Source organism: Notolabrus celidotus, chromosome 21, assembly GCF_009762535.1.
Source record: "Notolabrus celidotus isolate fNotCel1 chromosome 21, fNotCel1.pri, whole genome shotgun sequence".
NCBI classification, from domain to species: Eukaryota; Metazoa; Chordata; class Actinopteri; order Labriformes; family Labridae; genus Notolabrus; species Notolabrus celidotus.
This window is the reverse complement of record NC_048292.1, coordinates 13,101,022-13,119,299: the sequence shown is the minus strand read 5'-3', so window position 1 is coordinate 13,119,299 and position 18,278 is coordinate 13,101,022. Positions and strand designations below refer to the sequence as shown.

Here is an 18,278-nt window from a genome sequence, read left to right as displayed (position 1 = left end):
ACCTGTGAGGAAACCCCTCTCCCCTTTAAGTCTCCAATCTGATCAGTGAAGGGTTTGGGCTAAGCACTCTGAATACTTGTGGGTTTTTTTTTATTTAAAGCCTTGACAAGCATCCAAATAATCCTGTGGCAGCCTCAGAATAACTTCGCCGCTCTGTGAAATCTGGTATGCCGAAGCAGACATCCAACAGTTGATTTTATACCCCTCGTGTGATTTAACAAACACAGTCAGTGATGCGCCATGGGAAAATAAACACGTTTTTTTTTCCTGTAAAACAATGTTCCTTCTCAGAGCCAAACTGTGAGATGGCTTCCTCCTGTCAGGTTGTGTTTAATCAAACTCCAAGAACATGTTATTCAACACTGTGATTCATTTACTTTGGATCAAAAGTTAACCCTTAACATGTTCAAGCTGTTGCTATATTTGCTGTTTTGTTATTTTCTGAAACTGCTGCCTTTGTTTACAGTTTCCACAGCAAAAATTCTTCATGAGTGATACATTTTTCTAATAAAAGACAGAAGAATTACTTTTATACCAGAAAACCTACCTCAGAGCCACCAGTTCTTCCTCAGGGTGCACCAAAATAAGCGCAAAACAAAACTTTTACAAGAGTACCAAAAGAATGGTCTCTGTTACACTTCTAGGGATGCACTGATTGAAAAAATCCAGATGGAGACTGATTTCAGTGTTGACTGAGAGCAAATATTTGATATATGATTCTAATACCAATTGACTATTCAAATTAATGACTGGTGTTTTTTCAATTTGTGTTATTAATTCCACCATCTAGGCCAAGAGCATAAATTAATCTACATTCTAGAAATAATACTGACGTTTTCTGATTACCAAAAAGATGTTTCTGGTATTCTGTGTCTGGATATCTGCTTATAACCCTCTCACATGGAGCTAAACAAAAATCCTGTTTGTGGTTCAAAAAGCAATGTAATATCAGGTTTCTTTACAGAAAAAATCCCCACTATATTTTGAAAAATTGAAGAGTCCACCACACTGACAACAGTTTTTATAGAAGGACCTTTAAATCTTTGCGGCCAATAACAAAACAAACATCCCTCTCATTGTGTTTCGGTTGTTGCAGAAAACTCAGGGATGGATATCTTCAACTATCAGCACATAAAACTGAAACTACACGGTCAATTTGGGTGAACTGACCGTATCACCTCTATCATCTCTTCTCTATATCCCTCTCCTGCTCCTTTCTCAGCTCCCTCACTTCCTTCTTCCTCTTCGTTTATTTCCCTAAATCATTCCTGTCGGATCCTTTTCCTGTCTCACTGCCTCGTTCTCCGTCAGCAGCTCGCGATTCTTTGATAGCTTTTGTGTAATCAGAGCGAGTCACAGATAAATATCAGTAAACAGTGAGTGACGTCTCCCAGCTGGTTTTGATTTTTCTGCTGTCTTAGCGGGTCAGTCAGCGTCTTACACCGGATCACAAAGCCAGAATTGGATACCTCTCAAATCCCAGCAGACCACTGGGATTTGACCACTGATGTCCCTGAATTATACACTTGGATGAATGTCGGTCTTTACACACAAACACACATATTTACACAATAAGTGCCTCAAGAACAATCAACACTATTCTTTGAGAGACGGCATCTGTGAACACACGCACACAGTGAAGTGTTACAGGACGTGACAGGTGTCAGCACATATTCTTTTCCATATTAGAGGGATTTTCACCTTAAGTCAATACCTCTGTTTGAAGTCAATGGGAGTTGCATTCTTCAGCTCTCCGGTCCAAGGGTGAGAGGAAGTTCACAGGCCATCAATGCAAATGAACAGCTTTCAAAAGCAATTTAACTCCATGTCTACGTGGGCGCCAACTGAGTAGCACACAGGCTTCTGTGGGACTTGGAGTAACTTGGCAACAATATGAGTTAGACCTACTGGGAGTACAAAATAACAACTTAATAAGATAATGTTAAATAAAACTAACTTCTGGTGTGAAAAATCCCTGATGTAATGTAATGTTTGTCAATCACAGAATCTACACTTGGACGATGAAAGACATGAGCTACATTTGGATGGAGAGTGAAGAATGCAGTGTTGCCAACTCCTCAGTGAGGAAAGTAGATATCGGCTGTCCTAAAAGGCCCCTAGAAGTTGTTAAATGACGTCATCACTTAATTTGCATAATAAAAATTACAATGGACGCTGCAGGAGAGACGTGTAACATTGAGGGAGAGACAAAAAGAGAGTAAAAAACACTAAATATGTTTCTAACTACACTTAGGAGCCTACAACAAATTAAAGTAAAACATGGCATTTTTCAACCATAACATTTTCTACATTTTTATTGTATAAAATCTACATTAACTATCTAAGGATCTGCCAGCAGTGTCTTCGTACATGCGTGATACATTTGCAGTCTGGACTGAGGGATGAAAGCCTCCTGCTCTGAATGCAGCTAGGAGGGACTCACAGCAGCATCCACTGCTCGCTGAGAACTATACATGCTTTTACGACAGTCTCAAAAAGTCTTCATTTTAAACCAGTCACTAGATTTGTCGCTAGTTCTGCAGAGTCCCTCTCTACTTTCAAAAGACAGCTAAAGACCCAGCTCTTTAGGAGATCATGTCTTCCAGCTACAGTTGACTCGTACTGTCCTGCTCTACTCTGGGAATCTGTGTTCAGCTCTTGAGGGACCCAGCACTTGGTACTTTGGTAATTATTGTGGTGATGTTAATTGTTGATGAAGATAATGGAAGGTCTTAAATGGTTTGGTTGCTTCATTGTAGATGTTCCTTATTTTATTATAAAAAAAAAAAAGAAAAAAGAAAATCCTTATTTTGTTTTGTGCATTGTCTTTTCACTGCTTGGCAGTACCTGCACCCAAATTGACTTGAAGCACTTTGTTACTCTTACTGATCTTATTTGTTCTTGTCTAGATCTTTGCTTGAGTTGTTCTTGTTCTCGTATGTACGTCGCTTTGGATAAAAGCGTCTGCTAAATGACGTTTTAACATTGTAACATTGTAACTATATGACACTGTAATTGCTTTTTTGAAAAAGAGTCACTAGAGGGGTCTGAAAACTTGCTAAATATAGCAACAAAGTCACTAAGTTGGCAACACTGGAAGAACGTGATACTTACATTTTCCTTGTAGCATACTCTAACAATTCATTTTATCTATGTGATAACTTTCCCTATTAATTCATCAGTTGTTATATATGTGGTGCCAATTCTCAGCAAATGGTATCTCAAGACACTTCACAAAAAAGCTGGAGTTTTATCGTTATACAATTATTTTAATTTGTTTTCCAAACCGCCCTCGCCAGAGAGTGGCCTGCCAACAGATATTATCATTTTTAATATTATTTGTCAGAGGTTTAAATAGTAGTATTATAGATACAGAATAACAACATCTATAGAAGCCCAATATGAATCAACTGCAAGCAAAGCACTTTGCATTTAGCAAATAACAAGGCCAGGACAACCTTCCTTTTAACAGGCAAAACCGCAGCATTGAGCTGAATGCAATAAATGTTAAGCCCCTCCCATTTTGTTTCAATGAAATATGCTACATTACTAGCAAACAAGCTATACTTTTTTCTTACTTCGAATAATTCAAAATGAGGTATGTGTATTTTCATTTATACCTCAAGACATCCATCAGGTTTTTTTGACACAAGCTTGCTCCAAATATAAAATTTAACGAGACATTACACCAAGCTTCGAGTTACCTTCGTGGTGAATGGAGTATTTCAGAATTTTAATGGTGAACACATTTCCCATACTTGAGCGCATTCCTCTTGCAACTATTGATAAAATGTGAAGCTAACAGCGTAATAAGCTGAGGTTGGCTGCGACGAGTGCCAAGTCTTCACTTGCGGACCTTACACTGCTTTCATTGTAAGCCACGGTCCAGTCAAACATACATTCTGTGCTGTATTTTTGCTTGTCACATGCATGCTCTGTTTCCTCCATTGCATCATTCACAGAGTGTGTAGCAACTATTGGCAGGTACTTCCAAATCTGGTCAGATTTAATGAAAAGTGACGGCTCATTTTAAACAGGCCCAACATATGAAACTGCGCTCCATCCGCCTAATCCCACAAGGCTACGAATATCCATATAAATATGCCACATTTGTCTAAATCCACACATTTGACAGCCCGCAGTAAGAGCAATCGTTTAAGGCTGACAGACACCATGGTCTGCTGAAAAATAAATAAATACATAAAATAAAACAGCAGCCTCATTTCACAATTCCATCCTCCTCTCCATTTGGTTATATTAAAATTACCGGCTTTTTCTCTGCCTGAAGGGTTCAGTGGGGTTTTTCCAGCATCAGCTTAAAGGGGAATTGCATCCAGATGTGGCCTAAGCCTAGCTTTCGGTCAGTCAGGGCTGGAGGCAGAGAATAGGTGAATGGGGTAAAGGAGTCAAGGAGGAACCACGTGGTTTTGGGCACACTCCGAGATTCACTGAACAAACATGACCCTGCTGCGACCTCGTGCTAGCCGGCGTCGCCCTCAAGGGGCTCCTGCAGGTCCATTAAACCAGTTCAGATACCTCTGGCCTATTTCAAACTCAATCAGTGTCCCACAGGAGATCTGTTATTGTGCTGTTAGTCCATGACACTCAACAAAGGCCTCTGTTGCTGTGGAGTGAGCCCATATACCTACAGGAAAGGCTCTGGCTCCGCTGAAGCAAAACAAGTCAAGCACAAAATTGAGTTTTGATTCTTTTCCCTAACAATATCCAGCTCACACACAATGGAGGCGTGGAGACGGTCCCAAAGGATAACACGCATGGCTTCTGAAAGGTTATTTTTCATCAATGCATCGCAGAGCTGTGTCTAAAATCAGCCTCTATACTTCTGTAATGGATCCCTGTGGCTGTACTTGGCCGTCATGCTCAGGTTGGCAGGTTGCGTCATGAAAAAAAACTGTGAGGAATCAAACTGGTGTTTTCTAGCTGACGTCTTTTCTGTCCGTCATGTGTAAAACAAAACAGATTTGTGGCGTCGACCACCGATTTCATGATAGCCAGTAAGGGCTTTCACTTATACCACCAAAGGTTGGTCACACATGGGGGAAGATTTGATCACCAAGGCCACATTGCTCACCGCCAAATCACATTTCTTGTTGATTGAGGGTGGTCCGAAGAAGTTGTGCCAATTTCTTACTCAAGAAAAAAACCAAACAGCAGAAGCTTCCATTCCTAAAGCAGATAAAACAAAGAACAGTGTTTCTTTCGATCCCAGGACAAGCGGAAAAAAACAAAAATCTGACTGAAACACAGGGCAGGGAAATTAATTGTAGCACAATTACATGTTGCCTCAGTGTTGCATTCACTTCATTCTGTGGTAGATTACAGTATCATCACCTCTGCAACCTCTCCCCAATTTTTCAGTCTGTAACCTACTTTGGTTTCACAGCTAGCGGTGACTCTGCAGGCATCATCAGCTCCTCTTAACACCAGCTTTAGCAGCACTAGAACCAGCACTGCAGGCTCTTATTTTCACGTGCTGAGCAGTAATTATGGAATGTAATTATCTAGTCATGCATCGCATTCCTTGTAAAAGTGTATTGATTCCAGCTGTGAATTAGGCTCCCCTCTGCTTAGAGCAATGAAGCAGCGGAAGAAGACTGCATGTTTTTATATCTAACACAATCCTCGTTATGTAGTAAAGTCAGTGACAAAGATTTTTGTTATTTGAGAGTTTTCAAAGATATTTCAAAATTAGTTTTTGTGTTTCTTACTATTGTATCAGATCATAGCAAGCTATCAAGAATATTTAAGTGATTTGAATGCTCTGGTTTTTTTATGTATTGAAACTAGGGATGTTAACAATTAATTGAGTATTGATTAGTTCATTGTTAAGAACGCACTTGAAGTTTAAAGCATGTTTTGATGTGAATAAGATAAGATAAGATATGCTTTACTGGTCCCCGATTGGGGGAAATTCTTTAGTTACAGCAGCTTACAACACGGGACAGGGGAATACAACAATGTACTAACATAGTTAAAAATATAATAACGATAACAATAGCAATTTTTCAGCTGGTTAAAGGTGTTGCGCAGAGATGCTCAGCTCGAGGCTGCAGCTGTGTGCAAGCGCTTTTTTGGAGTGTATCCGTGCTCATGCAGTGGAAGAACATAGGTCTGCGAGGAGCGTCTGAAAATAGTGCAAAAACAAAGGGGGTTTCTGACAACAAAGTCAAAAGCTGCAATTTTTTCTAGTAGTGCATGCAATTGCACCGTGATGAGTGCCTGGACCATATTTTCTCAACTTTAGCGAAATTACTCAAAAGAGGTGTTTGCCTGCCGGTCCTCTGGGAATTTTCTCATTAAAGGGGAAGAGCTCACCGGCACTCATTGCTGCTAGCAGGAGCACTAGTGCAATGTAACTCACAAGACCCCACTTGAAAAAAACTGAAATATCCCTTTAAAATACTGAGATGACCTTCCTTAAAAAACGGGTTAATACTCTCAAACTACCAACATCCACTTTTGCAGTTTTTCCTATCGGTGACTTCTTCTGCCCAAAAGAAACTCTTTGCTTTGAATCAGCAGCTATGTACACCAGCTGGAAGTGTAGACAAATGTCAGCTGATACCAATGTTCATCTAATCCAGTATTCTGGGGGTTTCTTTGCAATTGAGGGTAAAACAATAAGCAAAATGTAATTTTGTGACCCCTAAATATTACATTCAGGCAGCAGCTTAGGTCCAAAACTTGGACCCATACTGAGACCCTCCCCAACACATCATTACAGTTACACTTCTCATTTATAAGGGTTAGCATTTATGTTAGTGTTGGCAAAAGCTTGTGGCCTGCCTCTAAAAAGATTAAGATCTCTTCACTCGACTTTGACTCTCGAGTCACTGCTCTGATAGGAAGCAGCATAGACATAAGGTTGCATGCTGGGATCCATGCCTCCTCAGCTTCGCCTTCTCATCAGATCATGGGGCAGCCAGGTCAGGGGTCCTGGATCACAACCCTTCCCCCCCCCCTCCTCCTCCTCCTCCTCTTTCTTTCCTGTTCTGTCCAGACCTCAACGTTATCAGCTCTGTCAGATCCCCAGACAGCCGAGGTCTGGGACCCTCTTCCTGACCCTGCCCATCAGCTCCCAGAGGGATCTCACCTAATGAGGCCGTATGGGGAACAGATGCAGAGAGGGCAGCCCGGGCAAAAACAACCTGCCACAGTCACTTAATGATCACACACATGGTTATGTCATACACCGAGGCGCTCGGGACGGCTTGTTTGTGTGTGTTTGTATACATGTGAACGCAATGGAGCAATCTTTGTGTGTTTTATGTGAATCCCATCGCCATGTGTGCGAACAGTATTTACTCATCCCCAATCTTAGCTGCATTTCTTTGATGACTCATACATCTTATTTATTTTTCTCTCTGCTGCTGCACATCAAAAACATTTTATTCACCATGTGTCAATCCTTGTCCAGCCATTTTTAGGACTTTGATGTGTACTCTCATTTGCGGCTGCACAATATTGGAAAAACAAAACAAAAGGGTAATTTCTTTCTGCTATAAAGCTAAATGAAAAAAATATGGGGGATTTTATAGACAAGCACTGTGTTCTTTGAACAAATAATCAATTCATAATCAACAATCAAATGAATAAACAACACCCTCCTACTTTATTTTTACCACACTTTGTCCAGCTCTTTGCTTGTGACTCTGACGTCCACATGAAAGATTGAGGGGTAACAGGTTAAGAGCGCACGCATGGAGCTGCATGTCTATTAAATAACCAACACACCTGTAGGTTGCAGTAGTTTTACTTGTATGTCATAAACCAGTTCTGGTGATGTTCAAATGCCTGTATAATCTGCAAAACCAGCCTTACCATAATGACTTTCTGAAGCTAAAACGTACTATCTGGTGTCGACTCACGCTACACTACACAGCAGCTGCCCTGCAGGTGTCACCGCTAAAAGTTGACACTTCCATAAATAATCAGCATCACCAGCCTTGTGATGGTCACTTTTTGCAAACAAAACACGCTGTCTCCTGCCATCAGTCGACTCACACTACACTACACCACAGCTGCCCTGCAGGTGCCAACACTGAAAGCTGACACTCAATGATTAGATCCATATATGATCTGCAATAACAGCCATGTGACCGTAACTTTCTGCGAATGGAAGCCCACAGTCTGCTACTATCTGTGGACTCACGCTACACTACACAGCAGCTGCCCTGCAGGTGTCCCCGCTAAAAGTTGAAACTAGTTGTTAAATCCATAAATAATAAGCATCACCCATACTGTGATGGTCCCTTTCTGCAAACAAAAAACTCACAGGCTGTTTTCAAAACCGCCTACTATACTAGCAGAACGTACTGATTTGGCCAAAATTCAGTATGTAGTCTGCAGTATGTGTACAAGAGCAAAATCTGCAGTATGCCAAAACTCCCCGGATGTTAAAATTTCTCAGTATGCATCGGAACAGAAGTTGAACGTTAGCGCGTACTGTTTTCCACAATGCACAGCGCTAACGTTCCACTTCTTCTTTTTCCCATATATGACGGAGGGCACTCAGCTGTCAGGTTCTGTATAAACCGCTTCACTTCTAAAACCATAAGTGGATGCAAAAGAAGCAGTTTCACTATCAGCTTGGCCGTTGTTTACTTCCGCTTTCTGAAACCAGAAATTCAGCAACACCTGGCCCAGCATACTGCAAAACAAATTCAACATTTTAAATGGGCTTGCCCCTCCATCATTGCTCAAATTTATATAAAAAAAACACAACATTATAAATACTAGAGCACAAACTAGAGGGGACTGTGATGTACCGAGAAGAAAAAACAAGTTCAGTCAGATGGTAGTGTCTGTCAGAGGCACACAGTCCTGGAATAAACTACCAGCGCACATTAAGGAGCTTGAGAACTACTGTACCTTTAAAAAAAAAACACTTAAACATTAAAAACAAACCAGTCATGTACTCATGAATAATCTCTTTCCTCACTTGATGCCCTTTCCCGGGGCTTTGGCCTCACCTTCCATCCTGTAATGTCACAAATGTTTTGCATGTAAAATCTGTTTGTAAGTCAGTTCATGTAGTGTCCTGTTTACTGTTTTGTGACATCCTGTAATTTAAAAACTTATTGTTTTATGTTTTATTTGAGTACCTGCCTTAGGACTACGGATGAAATGTAGCTATTGTTCTAATTCCGGCATATTTACATTGAGGCATACTGTTGAAATGTTGATTAATGTGCATTGTCCTAATCAAATAAACTCAAATTAGATTAAATTAAACACAACAGTCATACTTCATACCACCTTCAAACACAGTATGCAGTATGTACTGCGTACGGCATCAGTAGGTAGTATGTAGCAGGTGGCTTTCAAAAACAGCCACAGTCTCCTGCCATCAGCCAACTCACATTACACTGTACAGTAGTTACCCTTCAGGTGTCAACACTAAAGGTTAACACTGAATGTTCAAAACCATGTATAATCTGCTTCACCATCACTGTGATGGTAACTTTCTGCAAACAGAAAACTGCTAACAACTGATATGCTCTCTGAAAAGCCATATGTAACTAAGCAACTGCATCTATAATTATAGAATATAGCAACATAAAGGTACAGCATGCTTGACATTCAATGTTCTGTGATGCGACTATTGCACATCTGACACTTGAACAACATATTGTTAAGCCCATCATCCAGTACTTTTGGCTTTCATTTCTGCACATATAAGTCAGGAAAGATGCCCTAAGAATCTAGTTTGTAACATCAAGAAAAAACATTCTATCCATCAGTTCCGACGAGATGAAGAAGTTTATTATTACAGTGCGGAAGTAATAACAGATGCAATGTGTCCACACGCCAAGTCTAATTCCTCAAACATGTCTTGAATCACACATGGTCACTCCACGTTCATTCCCTCAGCCTGCCCTTGGGAAACGGCTCTCACTCTGACTCTCCAAGGCCTCGACTTCAATCAGGGCTGTTAATGTTAGGAAATGTTACTGTTTGTGCAATCGCCTGATGTACACGCCAGTGCCCTGCGCTGTTTGCATCAGTTGTGGTCAGAAAGGATTAACGGGCCAGTTCATAAAAACAAAACAAGACTGCCAACAGCAAACAAAAGAGTGAAAGGAGTGGTATCCAAGTACTCTCAGACTGTAAGGAGTCTGTAGAGGAGTTCAGCTCTTATCTAATTAGCACAGCTTAGCTTTACATCTGTCTTCTTGGTCAGTCAGCTTCTTGATCAGTATTTGTTGTAATGAAGACTGACTGCTCTGATATCAAATGTGTTTTCTTGTTTTAATAGGTTCACTCTGTATGAAGGGAAGGTGGAAGAGGAGAGGGAGGAGGTCTATCTGCTCCAGATGTGTGTTGACACGCTGTCAAGTTGTTTGATCAGGTACCGTGAGGCCCAGCCTCGCTTTCTGTCTGTCTCTTTTTGTCTCACACTTGCGCCCTTCTCTCCTCCTTTACTTTCACTTTAACTTCTTTCTCTCTATCTTCTCTTTCTGAAAAACGTTTTCAAGTCCACCTTATGAGCCTTGTTTTTCTTTTTTTTTTTCTTACTGAGAAAGATGATCCAGGCGATGGAAATGAGCACATACCAGCTGTTGGTGGCGATCAGCTCACGCTTACCTCAGTTCCCGATCGGAGCACAGATTAAATACAAAACAGAGAGCGGTGCTTACTGCATCTGGATGCTGATTCCATCTCATGAGAATCCAAATCGCTTTTGGCACGGCATCAGCAGAAGGCCCTCTTTCATGTACATACTGAGATTTATGAAGTTCGAGCACATGATAAAAGTTGATCTATAGGCTTCAGCAGGTACCCATCTTGACATGCAGAATATAAAGATTCTCTGTTAAGTTTCCTTTCCTCTCTATCTCTGAATTTAGTCTTAACTGGAGCGTGCTTAAATATCACACCCTTGAATTAAAGGAAACACATTTTCTTTTTACGACACAGATTATTGTTATTAGGGCTCTCAAAATGTTACAGCTTTCAGTATCACATTTATTTTTACTCTCTATTTCCACAGCTTATCTGAACGGTTTATATGTCTAGACACATTTTTTAATTGTCTGCAGTACCTTCCATTACAGCTAGCATTAGCACTTTCCTGGCAGGAAACGAGAGCTCAAATGCCAACTCAACAGTGAGGCGCAATGAAAACTGCCCCCAAACAACCGGGCCCACCCAAAGCTGAACACTTTAACAATGTGACAATAGGAATGTAACGCAGACAGTGCACCATAGCTCCTGCGTTGCTAAGTGCTAAAGGTCTTTAAATACCTCGAGGGAAAACACAAGCACACTTGAAGAAGGGAGTGAGGCTTGGTAGGAGCTCAATAAATTTAGTGTTTGTTGTTGAACTTGCACAAACACGACAAGTTCCCCCCTTGATTAGCTTCCTGTAAAACCCCCCAAATGTTAAGTGAGTGAGACCTTTGTGACTGACAGCCCCTCTCAAGCTGCCTGTTCAGCACAACTGAACTGGAGCCTGGCAAGTCTTAACAGATTTTTAACAGCCCTGTAATCATATCGATTGACCCTCCAGGTCTGAGGGTCTCCATTGATTGAGTCATAAATAAGAGGTATGTCTTCATGAGAGGGGCATGTACAACAAACAGCCCATGAATTTGAGTGTTTGAAGAGGTTTGATGAATTCACCATGAACCCTGACGATGGCCGACCTGAGGGGGTTGGAGTTGACCGACTTTAAAACTATAATCTGTGTAACCGAGAGGCTGCGGGGGTCGGGTCCTTGATTGAATAATCGAAGATGCACCGGGAGGAAATGAGAGAATCAGTTTGGAGGGATTGGGTTATCTATGTAGAAAATTACACTATTGATTTTCATTAAAGTGCCCGGCATGTGAGAGTGAATTCATTAAGTGGAATTCTTTTGGTCCTACTGTCTACACGTTGTTTCACCCTCACACCTTCTTTTTCGCTCTTTATTTTTGTTGCTCTCTGTTTTTTCAAGTGGCTTGGTTTTGGCAAGATGGTGGAAACACAAAAATATACATCACTTGTTGGCAACTGATTACATCCTGACTAGGGGTGGACATTGATAAGATTTTATCAATGTCAGTGCCATTGTCAATTGTGCTTATCAATCCAATTCCTTATCAATTCTCCTAACGATTCCTGAGTATTTTTTTGAGGGGAAAAAAGTAGTTCTACACAGTCTTCTGCACCAAAAGGAACCATTTTATTATTTCCTAAATTATGTCTGCACAAGACTGAGCATGAACATATTCAACTTGAACATACTGAACAATAGGTTGACCTCATTCTCGGCCATGTGAATCCAGACGTGGCCTCTGGAGCCTGGATGAAAAGAATTTGAATTTGGAGAGGAAAAAACGCTTTTCCTCTGGGGGTCATCGTGGAGGTATTTTACACTCTCAGTGCCTCATTTTCGGCCGTGTGTGACACGTAATGCAACGTACCGCAATGTGATGTGCCGTTGTGCTTGGAAATGAATCGTTAAGAAGAATAGATAACATTTTAGGTGTACAATTCTGATGGAATTGATCAATTGGAACTGGTCCTAAGTCGGATCCTTCCACTTTCCAAGGTTTGAAACTTCTTACTACTAGAAACTGAATCCAAAAGGCAACTGGACTACGTTGGAATTAGTTGGACTTCATGAAGATGTTTCATCTCCATCTTCATCAATCAATCAATCAATCAATCAATCAATCAATCAATCAATCAATCAATCAATCAATCAATCAATCAATCAATCAATCAATCAATCAATCAACCAACCAATCAATCAATCAATCTTTATTTGTATAGCACCAAATCACAACAAAAGTTATCTCAAGACGCTTTAAATCATACTCTATGATAATTTATTAGCAAAGACCCAACATCAAGACATGATAAGATCCATTCCCCTCTTACAGACAGGACTCAGTCTGATCACATCGCAATCCACCATGAGCATTGCACCTCGCAGTTTTTAGCAAGTTACAGTTGCGAGGATAAACTGATTTTTAACAGGCAGAAACCTCGAGCAGAACCAGACTCATGTTAGACAGACATCTTCCTCGACTGAGTTGGGGTTGGAAAGAGGGATAGAGAAGAATAAGAGAGAGAGCAATGACAGTGATGAGACGGGTAGCAGTAGTAGTTGTTGCCGCTGGATGTCTAATGGTGAAACATCTTCAAGAAGCTCAACCAATACCAGTTCCTTTATGATCAAAAATTGGAGAACTGTGACCTGAATGACTGATGACCTTCCCAGACAACCTTGACTATCATTTGGGGGGAAAAATACAATTTTCAGAGAAAAAAAACCTTCCACTTTTAGGAAGATTAAACCTGAATATATCACTGAGCAGTGCTTAAGTTTGCAATTGGAATTTGGTTGCTTAACAACTGAAATTGAAGTGAGATAATTGGGCTTTTCTCTACTTCCATAGTCAGAGCCCATCATCTCCTCAAACAAACAATGCCCCACTCCTCTATAAGAGGGTAAGTACACTTAGATTTAAAGAACTCCTCTGTGCCAAACTCAGTTATCAGTCTGCATACTTCCGTTTCAATCTTCAAAGCCGTCACCTGCATTCCTTTGTGTTCTTTTGAGACTTTATATGACTGCAAACGTTCCACCTCGGCGTCTCGTTTCATGTTTCCTCCCTTATGAAACCTCCCTCGTTGCTGAGCTTGACTGACGGGACAGTGCCAGTTTTGGGTTGCTCGTGCTGAAACTGTGGTTGAGAATCTGGATCAAATCTCACCATGTCACAGAGGGGACATATTACAGCCCTGAAATGTCCTCATTGTACAGTCGGACAGATTATTATCAAAGCTTCGAGATAAAACGCTACGACAAAAACAATGTGCCCTCTATGTTTTCACCTGCCTGGGAAGATCAACTTTTAAGCCAATATCAGTTTCACAGCAGGTTCACTCAGCATGATTCTGATTCAGAGCTAGAAATTAAAGTTATGAGGCAGTGAAACTGATAGTCCAGCAGCCAGGATGGGAGGTTTTAGACTAAAGAATACAGGCTTTTATGTGTTTTACCTCTAACCCCTGTGAACCTCCCACAAAGTGTTCCCTCTTAAGACTTCAAATGCCGATAATTGAACTTAAGTCAAAGTGATGGAGCTCCTCAGCAGAATGATGAAGCAGCACCTTCTGACCTATGGGATTGCTCTGTTTTACCAGAGCAGCAAGGTGTAAGTCATAATGTCAGCTTCCCTAATCCGACCTCCATGTATCTTCCTCCAGACTAGAGCTGTCCCCTCTCAAACCCATTGACCTCCACACTAATACAGGTAACAATGCCAGTACAGACACAGCTCTGGTTGTAAGTATTGAGAAGAGATCAAAGCAAAACAGAAAAGTGCTTGGCTTGGGCTCAGGGAATCAATGGCTTGGTGGACAGGAGGCAATGCAATCAGGGAGCTGAATGAAGCGGAGTCAAAGCCTGCTGAGCCAGCACCCATGAACGCAGAGGGAGTCATTTGGATCCGGGTGCCTTCTACTTGTCCTCTGCTGCAAACACAACAAAGCTACTTGCAGCACAAGCAGCACTACAAGAACGAAATTCGCTCCTACAGTTAATCTACTTCATGCACATTCATCGTAGTGCAACACACTCTCAAACCACAGCCTGGCTGTATTTATTAATAAGAGCTCCTGAGACAGAGATGGATGAGATCCATTTTGATTTCAATGCAGTTTTATTTGAGAGGCTGCAGCAGGAGAAGAATTACATTTTTAATACATAAATGTGTTCATAGAAGTGCTGGTTAAGGAGAAAAACATTGATGTACTTCAGGTTGAGGTCACTTGGACTTTAGTGCACTGTCGTCATTTCTATCCAGTTGGACGAGTGCTTTTTGGTTTTAGTTGCCGGCTGTTTGCGAACATCTCTGCACATGTTTATGTGTTTGCATCATGTGAAGCATTCTGCAGAGCCTTGTTAAAAGTGTGACAGAGCCCTGCTGAATTTCCAGGTTCACTTACAAACATCAGTGCTTGGATTGTCTGCAGCTGCCTCGATTGCAGAAACTGTGTGTCAATATGGGAAATCTTAAAACAAGCCCCTGATGGGAGGATTTGATTCCTACATGGCCTCAAACTCTGACACTTTGATTTTCTTTCAGAGCTTTTACTTAAGGGTGGTCTGGTCGAAAGAAGTGAGGTCACTGCTTTCATTCATTTCCAATGAAAGCATGGCGGTGTGGTTATTGTAGACCACAGACAGTAGTAGTTACTGTAAAATCAGCCAAAGACAAAACAGGTCTTGCTGCAGAAACAGGCGAAATGGCCAACACGGGCCCCTCTGCTTGGAATAACACAAGGCTGTTTTCATTGTGAGCGCTCTGCTGAATGGCTAACAGGCTGGCACGCTGTTTTCCTGTTCAACCTCGGCTGAGGTCTCTGTCCTCTGGCTCTGTTGTGTACTCAGCCTCATCTGTGAGCACAGTGGGAGTTCATAAGCCGTGTGTACACTGCGGAGAGTACGTGACCTTAAAATTTGCATGTGCAAGGAGAATTTTTATTTTATTACATTTTGCGTGTGTGTGTTGTAGGCCAAAGCCTGACCTTGGGCAGGAAAAGCCATTGTTGTTTTGACATTTTCTGCGGAAATTGGAATTTATGAGAAAAAGTATCAAGAGAGATAACCTATAGTGATTCTAAGAATATGACTCTAATTTTAACCTGAATGGCATTTTCCTGTCACTGGTCTCTTTAGTACAGAGAAATCTGCATGTTCTTTGTATTTCAATGAACTTTATATTGCTTGTAATCCAGACACTACAGTTTCCCCTTGCCGGATATTGGAAAAACTACAAACTCAGTGAATTGATAACACTTTGTTTTTCTTTGTCCATAATCGTTAAACTATTATCCTGAGGGGTTGTTTCAGTATCAATACATCATCACAAAAACAAAAAAAACAACCACTAAAAAGAGCTGGAAAATAATATTCATGCTGCATTCTGAGCAGGAGGTTTTGTACTCTTTCAGGTAAAGCTTTAAAAAAAGGAAGATATCCAAAGCTCTTATGTTAATATGCAATTCTGAAATTGGCAATTGGCAATCTTTCCTCTAGAAGCTAAAATCTGTATTCTTTGACTTTTTAACCCTCCTGTTATGTTCGTTTCTTAGGGACAGCAATAATGTTCCTGGGTCAACTTGACCCGGGGCATATTTAATTATCCAAAAGTGTCCGAAACCAAAAATCCCTATAACCATTTTAAATCTCATTATGAACTAACCATTTAAATCAATATGTAGTGCAATGGTGTTCTTTAATTCTCAGATGGGCAATGCAAATGTGTGAAATTAGCCTTTTTCATTGTATATGTTCTTTACGTTAATTAAGCCAATCAGAAGAAGTTTCATAGTGAAATAATACTTTTTTCAATTTTTATTTTATTTTTGAACTTTAAAAATCTCCTTTTCCTTATTATAGAATAAAAGGCTCATATCCATAAATTCACTAATCAAGATTACATTTGTAATATGACCGTGAAGATAAAATATGGGAGGCAAGACCTTTCCCATTCGCATCGGGGTCCTGCTCACCCTGTCGGGGTTCCAATCCAGCAGAACAACCCACTCACTAACATTATCCTCACTTTTTACACAGTTCTATATTAGGAAACTCCACCCAAACTGAGAACTGTGGACACTGGACAATTCTAAAAAGCAGTTGACGACTCATTTGTTTACACTTGCCTCCGTCGTATCTGTCGATGTCTGTTTTTATGTACGTGTTGGTTATGAATGTCTGTCTTGCTGATTCACAGTCACTCAGATGGTTCTTTTTTTTTCTTTTACCAGTTATTGATCACTATTGTATTTATTTTATATTTTGTAGCTTCCTTTGCCCTAGCCTGGAGCTTCTGTGTCTTTAACCTCTCCTCCCTTTTCCGCTATGTTTGTCCGTTTTGTCGTCTTCCCTTCCCAAAAAAACAACATCAAATTAAAGCCGCAAGCGGTGATGAACGGGCCCTCGCACACCTGCAGCCATCACCTGATATCAGCCAATGCCTGTTGATTTGGTGAGATTTCGGGGATTTTAAAGCCCCCAAAAATCAACTTCCTGTTTATGGCGAGACATGTGCGTTTGGTTATCCACCTGAAATTCTGCCACACCCACAATTTTAGTCTGAACAGTATGCCTCTAACAATTTTGAATCTTCAATGTATCTACTACAAAATGTGCGTGGTTCGGACTTGATCGGAGAAAAGGCCTAAGGCAAGATCTCTTAATACGCACCCTTGTGAATCAGGTGAAAAATTGGGAGAAAAAAAAGATGGCCGACTTCCTGTTGGGATTTGACCATGACATTAGGTATTTTTTTGTAGGTCTTGGCCTGATAGATATGTGAAAAAAATGTCATGCATGTAAGTTGAACTGTGTTGCGGGGGTGCCCAGTTGGAAAGATGGGGGCGCTGTTGAGCCATTTTTTGGACTTCTTGCATGGGACCAAACAAATATCAACATGTCGCCAGGCCAGTTTTCGGGCATGTTGAAGGCTCCAAAAAGGCAATTTACTTTACTAGGTAGAAAGAAAGAAAAATCCTTAGGGTTACAATAGGGCCTTCGCCGACCTTGTCGGTGCTCCAGCCCTAATTAACTGAACTTCTTTCTGCTCTTTGATTTGATTAATGTCAGTCCTCTGTGATTAGAACTGTATCCATAGCATTGGTCTTCATAGCGACAGTTCATCTTAGTAACAGTCTGCTATCAAGAAATAACAGACCACTGCTATTAAGTGTTGCTATGTAATGACCAATCAGACTCAAGTGCTTAACACAGCGGTGGTATAGTACTGACTAATGAATACATCCTCAATGGAGGTTTAAGTAGCACACTCTTAAAAGTGTGTCAGCTTGCTTGAATGGGCTGTGTTTGTGAGAGAGCCAAAGATTGTGTGTGTGTGTGTGTGTGTGTGTGTGTGTGTGTGTGTGTGTGTGTGTGTGTGTGTGTGTGTGTGTGTGTGTGTGTGTGTGCATGTGCATGCAGGGTTGGATAACTGACTGGGCAGTGCGAGCTCACATTGTGGTAACTCCACTCGGGTCAAACTCTCTCCGGGGACAGTAAGTGGAAAGTGAAAGCTGCCAGTTTGGACATGGGGCTATGACAACAGCTCTCAGCAGCATCTCAACTGACAGACCTATTAGTCCTGACGCCAACACACGCTCAGAGACATCAAGCAGATGCACTAATGTCGAGCACAGTTGGGTGGAGTCATGTTTAAAGAAAAAGTCATGGCAGAAACTTTGAAGTCTGTTTTCGTTGTGGGTATGTACGAACAACA

The 18,278-nt window shown here is 41.0% G+C and overlaps 1 protein-coding gene across 1 annotated transcript in view; it reads left to right on the top strand.

Annotated features, from left to right (window-relative positions):
• Nucleotides 1-18,278, top strand: part of sema3aa (sema domain, immunoglobulin domain (Ig), short basic domain, secreted, (semaphorin) 3Aa) — a 181,753-nt gene that overhangs the window by 69,395 nt on the left and 94,080 nt on the right. The window contains exon 8 of the mRNA XM_034673678.1: nucleotides 10,280-10,372. The gene's annotated coding sequence lies outside the window, so the exon portion shown is untranslated. The remainder of the gene's footprint in view (nucleotides 1-10,279; nucleotides 10,373-18,278) is intronic.